An 11,574-nucleotide genomic window follows, 5' to 3' on the forward strand; every position below is an offset into this window, starting at 1 on the left:
CTAACGACATCTTCTACATCCCCCAATCCCTTATCAATCCTAATGACATCCCTTTTAGAATATCTTCCAAGTCATCAGACACATCAAACTTTCCTCCCCCACTAGTCTTCCAATGGTCAAACGATCTCACACTGGCTCTCTTTGTCCAAATCAGACCTTCAGTCTCTCTATCACCTCAGATATCTATCATATACCCCGTTCCACTGTCCAAGCCATGTGTGATCTGTGTTAGCAATCTACCATGGATTCCAAGATGCCTGCCCTTCTATCTAATCATACTTAGGATCTTGTCCCTAGACTTCCTGCTGCTAATATTGTCGATTGTAATTGTCTCTATCACTATAAGTTTGACAGTAAAGCGCACCGTGATCAGTACAAAGTGATGGGTTTTAGCCATATGAACATTCCTATGTGCACATGCAAACCCTAATGCTTGGATCTAGGTTTCTCTAATTAAACATACTTTGAATCCAAGACTTCTAATGACTAATTAGGTATAAGAACAATACAAAATCAGATCTAGAAGTTTACCTTTGAATCCCTTGTTTGATCTTGTTGTCTTGGAGCTCTAGAGTCACAATTGTCACTCCTATAATGGCTTACAAACACCAACTAACAAGGAGGATGATTTGAGAGAGAGGAGAGGGATTAGAAATAGGCCAGGGTTTCTTTGCTTTAGCAGAGGTGTCGATTTCCCTTGCCCTGGAGGTCTATTTATACTTGTAAGGCTCCTAGGGTTTCACACTTAAACCCTATTTGGATAATTTTTCCTTAAAGCAATCCAAATCCTTTCCAAAGATAATCCTTGGACGAATTTGAGGCTATCCCAAGCCCTAGAATCGTCCAACCCTTATCCCTTAAGGATTTACAGCCCAAAGTGAAACTATCAAACAATTGACAGTTTATACCCTCTTATTTAATTAATCTCTTTAAGTCACCAAATTAATACTAATTAATCTATGACTTATATTAATCAAATAACAATATTATTATTCCTTATATTATTCTCATAATATATTAATAATATTTATTCTCTCATAATAAATCATCCTATCAAGTTGCTATGGTGAAGGCAACCCAAAAGGACCATGCACAATCGGGTCAAATACTTGCCTAATATAGTTGCAGCCTTAGACACTATTCCAACAGTCTCCCACTTGGATAATTCTAGTAACTATATGCACAAGTACAATCCGATTTGCAATCGTGGCTCTCAAAGACGCTGTCAAACTCTGATCTAATCAATCTTGTCCTTTAGATAAGGGATCGTACAGTCCTCTGTTAGATATCATGCAGACAATTCTATGGAATATTTAGTCTAGCATTTTGGTTTCTCGATCTCCGATTTATTCGACATAGAACTTAATCGAACACATCAATTCAGTTCTGACCGGGCCCGGCACATAAGTCAAATCAAATCATCGAGCGGCCGAGATATCGCTTTTACCTTCTTAGGATAAAAGTTACAGATAAACTTCGACTTATATGCATTTACTTATTCATTAATCAACTATACACAACAATGCGTTTTATAACATCGAGTTACCAACGCGTTTTCGCATTATCAATGTACAATCAATTAACAAATAACAAACCATATATCTAGGTTTTAAGACAATATGATATTATCATCTTGCGATCACCCTTTTTGTCGTATTCCATAAGGTGATTCCAGCAAGCACGGGTTTGTTCCAATGCTCAAAACCAGTTCATAAGCACTCATGAACGCCGCAACAATCTTTTGCCATGTCTAATACCATTTAGACAATCTACGCACTAATTCACGACAATCTTCATTCATATCTACCTCCAACATATAAACGATTGTGGACAATTTGAATAATTCGATTATTTTTAATAAACTCAATTATTCTGGAAGTCAAAACATGCAAAATGAAACAATAGTTAAACAATTAACATAAGACAGTAACATTACTCATAAATAAAACTCCTTTATTTAATCATCAAATGTTAATTACATTTATCTATTACACGTTTCTTATACTATCTAATCTATGCTAATATCATCCTTCAGCCCAATGCTCCTAGCATGCTGCAAGTGCTTAACCCTACTCAGTCCCTTCGTAAGCGGATCTGCTGGGTTATCTTATGATGATATCCTCTTCACTACGAGTTGTCCTTCTTCTACACGATGTCTAATAAAGTGGTATTTTCTGTCGATGTGTCGTGATCTACCATGATCTCTCGGTTCCTTGGTCAAGGCAACCGCTCCTTCATTATCACAGAAAATCTCCATGGGCTCCTTTATGGCGGGTACAACTCCAAGATCACCGATGAAGTTCTTCAACCATATTGCCTCCTTCGACGCTTCGCTCGCTGAAATGTACTCTGAGTCGCACGTTGAATCAGCTACGGTTTCCTGTTTGGAACTTTTCCAAGTCACTGCTCCTCCATTCAGGGTAAAGACCCAGCCCGACTGCGAACGGTAGTTGTCTCTGTCGGTCTGAAAGCTGGCGTCACTATACCCTCGCACCTTCAAGTCATCACTCCCTCCGAGGACTAAGAACCATTCCTTCGTCCTCCGAAGGTACTTAAGGATATTCTTCACCGCAATCCAATGGGCTCTGCCAGGGTTCCCTTGATATCTACTAACCATGCTCAAAGCAAAGGCTACATCAGGGCGAGTACAAGTCATAGCGTACATGATTGAGCCAACTGCGGAAGCGTATGGTACTCGCTCATTTCTGCTATTTCTGCTTCGGTACTCGGACTTTGAGTCTTACTCAACTTAGCATTACTTTGTATCGGTAATTCTCCCTTCTTTGAGTTTTCCATACTAAAACGTTTCAGTACCTTCTCTAAGTAAGTGTTCTGACTAAGTCCTATTAGTCTCTTACTTCTCTCTCTTACTATCCTTATTCCCAAAATATAGGAAGCCTCTCCGAGGTCCTTCATAGCAAAGCACTTCCCGAGCCAGGACTTAACCTCCTGCAGAGTCGGGATGTCGTTTCCTATGAGTAATATGTCATCGACATATAGAACGAGGAAGCTTACTATACATCCACTGGCTTTGACATATACACACGATTCATCTTCGCTTCGTACAAATCCAAACTCTTTGACTTTCTCATCGAAGCAAATATTCCATCTGCGAGACGCTTGCTTAAGTCCATAAATAGACTTCTCAAGCTTACACACTCTATTCGGATGCTTCGTATCCATAAACCCCTCTGGCTGAGCCATGTAAACATCCTCAGTCAACTTTCCGTTAAGGAAAGCGGTCTTGACATCCATTTTCCAAATCTCATAATCATGAAATGCAGAAATCGCTAGCATCACTCTAATAGATTTTATCTTCGTAACTGGTGAGAAGGTCTCGTCATAGTCAACTCCGGGAGTTTGAGTAAAGCCCTTCACGACCAATTGCGCTTTATATGTGTGTACGTTTCCATCCACGGCGGTCTTCTTCTTGAAGATCCATTTGCACCCAACGGTCTTACGTCCGGGCACATTATCAACCAAATTCCAAACTTGGTTATCATACATGGATTGGATCTCGCTATCCATTGCCTCTTTCCATTTTGCAGACTCCGGGCCTGCCATGGCTTCCTTATAGCTATTAGGTTCATCAAGGTTTATTAGTGTACCATCACTAATATACGTGTCTCCTTCGGTAGTAATATGAAAACCATAAAACTGGGGTTGAACTCTAACTCTTTCGGAACGTCTAAGAGGTAAGGACTCATCAACCGGTTCAACCGGAGTTTCCTCCTCGGGTTGAGTGCCAGCGGTAGAGGTTCCTTCATCTATCGACTCTTGAATCTCTTCAAGCTCGATTTGCCTCCCACCGTCTCCATGGCCTATGAGTTCTCGCTCTCGGAAAACTCCTCTCCTCGCAACAAAGACAACATTGTCCTTCAGTCAATAGAAGAGATATCCAAAGGATTTCTGCGAGTAGCCAATGAAAATACATCGCTCACTATGAGGTTCGAGCTTGTCGTGACTATCTCTTCTTACGAAAGCCTCGCAACCCCAAACCTTGATATGTGCCAACGAGGGAGCTTTCCCTGTCCACATCTCGTGAGGTGTTTTGGCAACCTTCTTAGTAGGGACTCGGTTAAGGATATGGATGGCAGTCTCTAAGGCATACCCCCAAAAAGAGATAGGTAGTGAAGCACGACTCATCATAGAGCGAACCATGTCCAACAAGGTTCGATTACGCCTTTCTGCCACACCATTCAATTGTGGTGTCCTAGGTGGCATCAATTGTGAAACTATTCCACACTCCTTGAGATAATCATGGAATTCAAGACTTAGGTACTCTCCTCCTCGATCGGATCGAAGCATCTTGATTTTCCTGCCCAATTGATTTTCCACTTCATTCTTGAACTCTTTGAACTTTTCAAAAGTTTCTGACTTTTGCTTGATTAAATAGATATACCCATATCTACTATAGTCATCGGTAAAAGTCACGTAGAAGCGGTTCCCATCCTTCATGGTTGATCTAAACGGTCCACATACATCGGTATGTATTAGGTCCAATAGACCCTCGCCCCTTTCATACGTACTTGTGAAGGGTGACTTGGTCATCTTTCCAAGTAAACAAGATTCTCATGTGTCATCTTCCCTAAGGTCGAATGACTCCAACACTCCATCCTTTTGGAGTTGGGCTATGCGTTTCTTGTTGACATGTCCAAGACGACAATGCCACAAGGATGCTCTATCCATACTGTTGGAAGAATCTATGTTCAAAACATCATTTCCTAAGTTATCAACAATCACAACAGTTTCATAAATTCCATTACACGGTATTGCTTCAAAATAAAAGACACCATTTAGATAAGCCAAAATAGAACCATTCTCATTATTAAAAGAAAATCTAAAACCTTGTCTAAACAAACCATGAAATGAAATGATGTTTCTAGCCATTTCTGGCGAATAGCAACAATTGTTCAAATCTAAACTTAAACCATTCCTAAGCACTAAAGAATATACTCCAATCTTCATCACAGGCGACGATCTTCTGTTCCCCATGATTAGATTAATTCTTCCAGCCTCCACATCCCTATTTCTTCTTAGTCCCTACACATTAGAACAAATGTGGTAACCACAACCGGTATCAAGAACCCAAGAAATAGCATGAGATGAATCGTTAGATTTAATTGTGTATATACCTGTGAAAGACGGCTTGATCTTTCCTTCCTTGATGGCTTGCAGGTACTCTGGGCAGCTTCTCTTCCAATGTCCTATCTTGTGGAAGTGGTGGCACTCTGCCTCCTTTGGGTTGGGGCAGGGCTTAGCAGGATCAACTTTGGTCCCACTAGAAGAGGCACCATCTCGGGCTTTAACCTTGCGACAGTTCTTAGACGAAGCCTTCCTCTTCTTTCCCTTCCCTTGTCCAATAGTCAAGAAAGGAGCAGCAGGTGGATTGGGAGTTGGTGCAACAGACTTGTCCTTGAAGTTTCTCTCAGCGACCCTCAAGAGACCTTGGAGTTTGCTTAGGGTGACCTCCTCTTTGTTCATGTGGTAGGTCATCCTAAATTGATTGTAGCTTGGAGCCAAAGAGTGAAGCACCATGTCGATCGCCAAGTCTTCCCCAAAGTCAACATTCAACTTGCAAAGACGGTCGACATACCTTTGCATCTTTTGCAGGTGCACGGTAAGAGACTCTCCATGACCCATTTTAGCGGAAATCATGTTAGTGAAAATCTCATAACGCTCTTGTCTCGCGTTCTGGTGGTATCTCTCCAATAAGTCTTGGTGCATCTCGTACGGGTACATGTCCTCATAGGACTTTTGGAATTCGGAGTTCATAGTGGCTATCATGATGCAATGTACCTTCGTTACATCTCGCTAGTGAGTTTCAAAAGCGGTCATTTCAGTCGGAGTAGCGATTTCCGGGTTGATTTTCTCGAGCTTCTCATCGAGGACATACTCCTTATCCTTATAACGAGCAATAGTGCGAATGTATCTTATCCATTCGCTAAAGTTCGTCCCATCGAAGGTGACCTTTTGACAAAGGCTCGTCAATGTGAAAGAACTAGCAGCAGCGTTGTTTGCGTTCGACATCTACAAATAGAAAGGACAAAGATAGATTAGAATATGAATCCCTAATTATCACCCAATAAGAAAATTAGGGCTAGGATCCAACAACAATATTTACATATTAGAAAAGGGATGCCGTAATCTAACATGGAAACAATTTGAAGGAAAGTGAATGACGATTCACTAATTCTCCACCATGAAAACCTAACTTTAAGTTCTAAATGAATTTGAGAATTCCTAGGTTTAGATGAGATTCATTGAAACTTTTCAATGGCATGTTTAAATCTCGATATGCCCCTCTTGTTTGTGACTGGGATACCGAGGATCACAAAGCGGGTGTGAAATACCATGCAAATTCACATGGTGCCTTCATTGTAACGATCATCTATTCGATGTGCCGGTAAACCACACACGCTCCAACGAACTATGATAAACAATGAATCACCCTTTGCCACCTTTGCTTAGAACCAATTAGTGTGTCGGTAAACCACACACGCTCCACTAACTTCTTAGCAAGGGTGCAAAGTGTAATTTCATGGGATTGCATCAATTCACTTTTCCTAAAGTAACTAAGATTGGGAAATTTTTTAGAAACATGTAGTTACTTTGTATTTCATATTATACTTTTAATGAGAGGATGAGGTTGCCCTATCCTACCCGTTCGGCTAACGACCCTCCACCGATCAAGCTAGCGGTGGGTGTGAGTGTACACCCATTAAGCGCCATTTTATAGGCCGCAACCTTATACCCACCTTATAGATCGGCTTCGTGAATGAGGCCTACTAACGGTAAGACTAGCATTTTAGTTATACATATATATATATATATATATATATATATATATATATATATATATATTAATCTTGTAATATTATATTAGTATAGGGTTGTATTTTAAACTTGTAAAATTCTAGGGTTTGAAATTAAAATTGTCTAAATTAAACTTTTAATCACAAAACATAAATTTCAAAACTTGAGGACAAGTTTTGAACATTTAAAACATGGAGGATCAAATAACAAATAATCTTAATTAACAATTAATTCCATAATTATCCATATATGATTTATTTAAGATTTCTTGCATAATAATTTACCAATTTAATCAAAATAATTAATTAATTATCACATAAGGAAATTAAATATTTTATTAATTGATAAATCTCTTTAATTAGATCAAGATTATAGTCATATATATCAAAAAATCGGATTAGGCCCTTCCTGACGCTCGCACTCGCCGAGTGCACCATGGGACTCGCCGAGTCAGGCCAACTCGCCGAGTCCACAATGGGACTCGCCGAGTCCATGACTCAGAAACACAAATTTCGAATTTTGCAGGTAAGATTCAAACAAACAAGCAACAATTTAATAGAAACCAATCAAGTCTCTGATACCACTGATGGGTTTTAGCCATATGAACATTCCTATGTGCACATGCAAACCCTAATGCTTGGATCTAGGTTTCTCTAATTAAACATGCTTTGAATCCAAGACTTCTAATGACTAATTAGGTATAAGAACAATACAAAATCAGATCTAGAAGTTTGCCTTTGAATCTCTTGTTTGATCTTGTTGTCTTGGAGCTCTAGAGTCACAATTGTCACTCCTCTAATGGATTACAAACTCCAACTAGCAAGGAGGATGATTTGAGAGAGAGGAGAGGGATTAGAAATCAGCCAGGGTTTCTTTGCTTTAGCAGAGGTGCCGATTTCCCTTGCCCTAGAGGTCTATTTATACTTGTAAGGCTCCTAGGGTTTCACCCTTAAACCCTAGTTGGATAATCTTTCCTTAAAGAAATCTAAATCCTTTCCAAAGATAAGCCTTGGATGAATTTGAGGCTATCCCAAGCCCTAGAATCATCCAACCCTTATCCCTTAAGGATTTACAGCCCAAAGTGCAACTATCAAACAATTGACAGTTTATACCCTCTTATTTAATTAATCTTTTTAAGTCACCAAATTAATACTAATTAATCTATGACTTATATTAATCAAATAACAATATTATTATTCCTTATATTATTCTCATAATATATTAATAATATTTATTCTCTCATAATAAATCATCCTATCAAGTTGCTATGGTGAAGGCATCCCAAAAGGACCATGCACAATCGGGTCAAATACTTGCCTAATATAGTTGCAGCCTTAGACACTATTCCAACACAAAGTTCATGTAGTTGCTCAGGGATTGTCTCAGAATCTTGGTCTAGATTTTGATGACACCTTCATTCATGTTGTCAAACCAAGCACCATTTACATTGTCCTTATTTTACATATATATATATATATATATATATATATATATATATATATATATATATAATTTCTTAACATCGAGCTGATGGATATGCTAATTGCGATATATATATATATATATATATATATATATATATATATATATATATATATATATATATATATCGCAATTAGCATATCCATCAGCTCGATGTTAAGAAACTTTCCTTCATGGCGATCTTGTTGAGACTATATACATACTCCATCCCCTAACTATGTTAATAGTCAACTTATTGATCTTGTTTTCCTCTTTCGTAAGGCCCTATATGGTCTCAAGCAAGCTCCTCGAGCACAATATGAACAATTTGATATCTACCTTTCCTTCTTTGGCCTCCTGAGCAGCAAGTCTGATAGCTTTATTTAATTTTCACTGCGGCTCTGATATTGTCTACCTTCTCATGTGTGTAGATGATATCTTCCTCTCTTTATCTTATCTTAATAGTCATCTTTGAGAGTTATTTTGAATTTCCCATGTCTGGTCTGGGACTATTGTCTTTTTCCTCCAATATCTTCTTATCCCAATCTGATTTTGCTCAAGAGGTTCTCTCACGTGCTAAAATTGTCATGTGCAATGCATGTATTGTTGGAAATATTTTTATTTGATTTTCACTTGAAATAAGTTGAGTATTGATTTACATTTTCTAATAAACATTATCAAAAAAATTTAGGTTGGAAAGATCCTTAAGATTCAACAAGTGTTTGAAGAATCAGATGTTGGAGCACTTGAAGTTGACATGGACCAATTGAAGTAAACATGGAGCACTTGCACCTTACATGGAGAACTTGCTGAAAGCAATTTGGACCATCATGATCTTAGATGGCACATCTATATCATATGTCGAGCAACAAGATATTGGTGGATTATTTAGAATATTAATGTCTCATTAGAAACATTGTTGGCTCATTCACAACTCTATGGCTCAACAAGACATTGATGGATCAACATGAATACTTTGTGGCTCATCTCAAATCATTGGATCAACATGATCACATTGATGGCTCAAAAAGATTGCACGTGGCTCATCATGTACAATGATGGCACGTCCAATTTCTAAATGGAACACACAGTTCGTTCGTGGTCCATCATGAACACGTGGTTGTACATCTTTGAGTTCAAGACACATTCCAACATTCAAGAAACAACTCAACTTGATCAATGAGACTTCTGGAAGTTGATGACATATTAGAATACAATGGAGTAACATGATGTTCATGTTGCTTATCACATTTTCAATGTTGATCAAGAAGGCTCTAGAAACATGAAGACTCAAAACTTAGATGGAACCCTAACGGAATACTAATAGAATTGGAATATTCCATCCATTCTCCATTAAGTAGGGCAAAGGTGTCAACCAATGACTAAATTATGATGACGTGTCAACACCTGATTGGTCAAGCCATGTCATGGGATTTTCCAATGCCTATAAATAGGCCCCTTGGGATCCATTATAAAGTTGCTCAATTCTGATCATTCTACACATTTTGTTGCTTAGACTAGTTTTCAGAGAGCCATTTGATTGTTTTAGTTTGTTTACCATTTAAACACTTGTAACTGAATCTTTATGAATATGAGACACTTTTGAATCATTGATCTTGAACATACAAAAACGTTTTTATCATTAACATGGTGATTCACAACTCTTTATTTTCCGCATTACTTGCCACTTGACGATTCTGAAGCTTTGTTTTAGTATTTTTCAACACTTGGACTTTTCTAGTCTAGGTTTACTGCATTTCTCACCTTTTTAGTTGGTATCATAGCAACTGATTTTCTTATCTTTCTTCAATTGGTATCAGAGCAACAAATTTTCTCATCTTTTCAATTGGTATCAAAACAATTGACTTTCTCATCTTTTCAATTGGTATCAGAGCGACTGACTTTCTCATCTTTTCAGTTGGTATCAGAGCAATCGACTTTCTCATCTTTTCATGTATTAATCTGGCTGATACTAAAACCAAGCTCGTTGCTGATGACAAGCCGATTTCTGATCCTGCTCTAAATTAAAGCCAAACTGGAGCCTTGCAACACTTAACCTTTATTCATGCAATAGGTCTGTCTATTCACGCAATACATCCATGATCCGAATTTCAATGCTCTGTAATGCATCTTACTGTATCTCAAGGGTACCCTAATGCATGGCCTTCATATTTGAGAGTCAACTCACTTTGTTGGTTATTTTGATGTTGACTGACACAGTGTCCTACTACATGTTTGTCCACTTATGGGTTTTCTATCTATCTTGTCAATAATCTCATCTCCTAGTCCTCCAAATGGCACCACGTATTTTGCCGCTCTAGTGCCAAAGCCGAGTATCAAGGGCTGCCAATATGGTTGTTGAAACTGTTGGCTTCAAAATCTATGATTTGCAATTTATATACTACTAGTTTTAAATTTATAAATGTAACATATGTAGCTAACTAATTGCACTTAGGTACTAAACCTAGTAAATTTATAGGATGGTTTTGGTAAGTCGGGTGTCAAACACACATAATGGAATTTTAATTTAGAAAATAACTACTAATAATTAAACTAAGAAACAACTTTAAATATAGGGTTTTTACAGATTTTTAAAGTTCAATAACTTAATTCAATTAACTACCAATTAAAAACTATTAAAACTAAGCGAACAATTAACTAAAGACAATTGTAATCAAGATTATTAAGACACTTTCATTTTGCTTTAAATCCTCATTTTTCCTATGGTTAGTTTCAACACATGGATTAATTTAGTTTACCAATATAAACACTATTAAGAATCATATTCCAATATCCTAATGGTTTCACCAATTCATGAACTACTATGCAATGATCATACATAAGTGAACATAAAATTGATTATGTAAGATTATTGGGCTATGTAAGATATATCTAAGATTAATTATCTATGATCAAGAAAAATAGGCAAACACAATTATGATTAAATTATGTTCTCTTACACAATTAAAGTTGTTACCTTTATAACCTAATCCAAGATTTGGCCAATCCTAGCTCTAGCAATTTAATGATCATAAACAACTAGGTAGACAAGTTCATGCAATTAAAGTGATCATTCAACTAAACATGACTTGAACTTAGGCAACAAAGATTAAAACGTTTAACATGTTAGGTGATGATAATAAAACACAAGCTAAACGAACTTCATAGAATCCATGAAAAGAGAAACTAACACATAGTATTAGGGTTCATCTACACTAAAGGAAAGTATAAGGTGATTAGTCCATCACTAAAACAGAAACAATCATAAAATCAAAGCTCATTAGACTACACATGGTT

This window comes from Lactuca sativa, chromosome 8, assembly GCF_002870075.4.
Source record: "Lactuca sativa cultivar Salinas chromosome 8, Lsat_Salinas_v11, whole genome shotgun sequence".
NCBI classification, from domain to species: domain Eukaryota; kingdom Viridiplantae; phylum Streptophyta; class Magnoliopsida; order Asterales; family Asteraceae; genus Lactuca; species Lactuca sativa.